General features: G+C 44.8%; 1 pseudogene; it reads right to left on the bottom strand.

Annotated features, from left to right (window-relative positions):
• Positions 1-2,398: 2,398 nt before the first annotated feature.
• On the bottom strand, positions 2,399-2,872 carry LOC101565012 (annotated as a pseudogene).
• Positions 2,873-3,365: the final 493 nt, after the last annotated feature.

Here is a 3,365-nt window from a genome sequence, read left to right as displayed (position 1 = left end):
GCAAAGCCCGGGGCTTAATCGCCACCACAAACAGAACCCAATAAAACCAAACCAAACCTAGAACACTACCCAAACAGGTATCAGTGGGTAAATGGATCATGAGTCTTCCATCACTATGACCAAATACCCTAAATAATCCATTTCAGAGAAGAGGTTTACTTTGGCTCCGTTCTGGAGGTTCTCAGCTCTGATGGCTGGGTCCTGTTCTTTGGGTTTGCAATGTGGCAGTACAACATGGCGGAAGTGCTTGGGGGTGGGGGCAAAGTCGCTCATCTCATGGCCAGCGTTCCACAGCCCTCTTTGGGGCACCCCCGATGACCTCGAGACTCGCACACAGCTTTACCTGTCAAGGGTTCTATCAACCTCCTGAATGTACCACTCCGGGAAGCAAGCTTCTAAGACACAGCCGTTTGAGGACATCAGTACCCAGACCTAGCAACGCGCATATCAACAGTGGTGGTGGGCATGGCGTTGCATGCACTTGGGAGGCTGAGGCAGAAGGATGGCCTCAACTTTGAGGCCAGCCTGGGGTATAGAGTGATTTCAAGGCCAGGCTAGACTAACTACAAAGGAAGGCCTTGTCTCAAAAGACCAAACAGGGGCCGGGGAGATGGCTCAGTAGAATAAGTGCTTCCCTGGCGAGCGCAAGGGCCTGAGTTCAATTCCCAGTTCTGTAAAAAAAAAAAAAAAAAAAAAAAAAAAGTTTCAACCTGGCGATGGCACACACCTGTAATTCTAGACCTCTGAGAGGCTGAGGCAGAAAGATCAGGAGTTTGAGCCCAGCCTGGGCAATTTAGCAACTTAGCAAGTTCCTGTCTCAAAATGTACCTCAGGGGCTGGGGAGATAGCTCAGTGGAATAAGCACTTGGCCTGGTAAGCGCAAGGACCTGAGTTCAATCCCCGGTTCTGCCAAAAAGAAAAAAACCTGGATTCAATCCCCAGGAACGCTACTCCCCTCAAAAAATAGTTCACAGAAACATCTAATACAAAAACATATATCCAAGCATGAATAAATGTTAAATATTTATCTTTTTTCATATGGAAGAAACAATTCCTTAGTTTCCAGACCAATTTCCTAGCTTTTCCTACTGAGAAGTTTGGTCATGAAGTTTGTCTCTTGGGGCTGCGGTGTGGCTCAGGGGCAGATAGCGCTTTCCCTTGTGCACACCAGACTGGGGTTCCCTCCTGTTCCACAAACAGCAGCAGCAAAAACAAAAGCAGGTGTTCACAGATATCTTCATTTTATTAGTGAGGTAATCAAAGCTTACAAATTCACGGGCGCAGTTAAGCAGTGAGTCAGGCAACAGCACCGCCACCCGTGGTGATGCGCTCTTACGTGTCTTCTCTGGGCTGCCTTACCCAACCTGTGTTTGAAGAGTTGCTAATGCAATTTATGTAATTATGAGACTGTTTATCCTGATCTCTGTTTTCAGTTTTAAACATGGCTGCAACTTGGCACAAATGGGACTTCAATGGGTTATGACGGTTCTTTAAGTACTTAAAGGGCACTGTTTGTAAACTTTCCAATTCAGGATGAATGTGGTTTTTGTTTTTTTTTTCTTTTTCTTTTGGCAGTACCAGCGATTGAACTCAGGCCCTTGTGCTTGCCAGGCAGGCACTTATGCCTCTGAGCTATCGTCCCAGCCCCTGAACGTGGTTTTAAATAATAGAGCTTTTTGATATCAGTGATTTGTTTAGTATAATTAAGATGGAACACAGATATTGATGGATTTCCTTCTGATTTTGCTATATAGTTCACTAAGCTATTTTGGAGCATGGCAAAGAGCTTCAGGTGTAGCTTAGCGCTAAGGCCTTGGGTGCTATCCTCATTAGTATAAAAAGGAAATGAGGGGGCCAGGGAGGTGGCTCAGTAGAATAAGCGCTTGCCTGGCAAGCACAAGGGCCTGAGTTCAACCTCTGGTTCCGCAAAAAAAAAAAAAAAAGAGAAATGAGTAGACTATTTTCTTTTTCTTTTCTTTCTTTTTTTTTTTTTTTCAGAAGAGCTCATTTTTTAATCAAGTTGAACTAAATCTGTGCAAACATTTTTTAGCCTTGTAACCAGAATCCTATATAAATAGAATAAAGCCAGCATCCAACTATAGGTCTATTATATCCTTTTTCATCTTACCAACCAAAAGAGTGATCTTAGGAGGCGTTATGCCGAGGAACAGAATTTTCAGTTTTGGCTCTGAGCAGAGGAAGTGTCCTTGGCCTCATGCATTCTTAGCGTGCACCCTGTAAAAGGAGCCACAGCTCCATTCCTAGGATATCAACTTAGTCTGTCTTAAATTCTTAATTTGATAGTTCACCTATTACCATATAGACCCAACATTTCCATTGAAAAAATCCAGAACAAATTGGAATTACAGATCTTTATTTGAAAATCTGATCTGCCAATTTAGCGTTTTCCACCAGCTCGTGGAACAGAAATTTTCCCAGGCTTCCCAATCTTCTGCTTAGGTGCCGCCTTCGTGGGAGTCTTCGCAGCAGCCATCGCAGTCTTTCTAGATGCCGGTTTAGCTTTTTTTGCTTTCTGGGCAGTCCTGATAGCTTGTTCTCTTTGGGCCTTTCTAGCTTCTGGTTTCTGATTGCTCTTGGCCATTATGTCAGCAAGAGATGCACCAGTGATGGCCCTCTGGAATTTGGCTGCTGCATGTTCTTTTTTTTTTGGAATTTCTTCCAACTGTCCCTTTTGGTGCTTTTTTCTGTAGAGGACAGTCCAGTTTATTTGCCGAGGATTTCTCTTGGGAAGGAATGCAGACTGGCACTTGGCATTCAGAAACTGGAAGACCTTCCCGACAGTCCTGGTGTAGCGCTTCCCGTGTCCCAGGTAGATCTTGTACCCGCTGAAGCCACACAGTTCGACCTTCATGGCGGCAGCTGACAGTCACAGTGGAAGATGGCGAAAAGGTAGACTATTTTCAAAGCAATGAACATCATATAATTCCAGTTGGCTGGTCGGATTTGACTATGAGACAGTCACAGGGACTGATTGGACATTCTTTGTCTTTTCTTTTAGTTATTATTCTTTTTCTTTTTTTTAAATGTATTTAGTACAGAGTCTACAGGGTCTCACTACATAGATCGGCCTCACAGTGGTTCTCCTGTTTTCAGCCTCCCAAGCGCTGGGATTACAGGCATGCACCATCATGCTCAATCTCAATCTCTGTCTCAGCGCTCCCTGGGGGTGGGGGCTGCACAGCACAACAGGGTCAAACCCTGGTTGCTGCGCTCTGCCTAAGCAGGCGCTTTAGTCCGCTGAGCTATCTGGCTGGGCCTATTATTATTTTTCAAGGTTCATCTTCCTAATTGTCCACATTTTCCCCTCAGGTCGTGTGTATGTGTGTGTGTGTGTGTGTGTGTGT

This window comes from Octodon degus, unplaced genomic scaffold (assembly GCF_000260255.1).
Source record: "Octodon degus isolate 3935 unplaced genomic scaffold, OctDeg1.0 scaffold00104, whole genome shotgun sequence".
In the NCBI taxonomy this organism is placed as follows: Eukaryota; Metazoa; Chordata; class Mammalia; order Rodentia; family Octodontidae; genus Octodon; species Octodon degus.
This window is presented reverse-complemented; position numbering and strand designations above follow the sequence as displayed.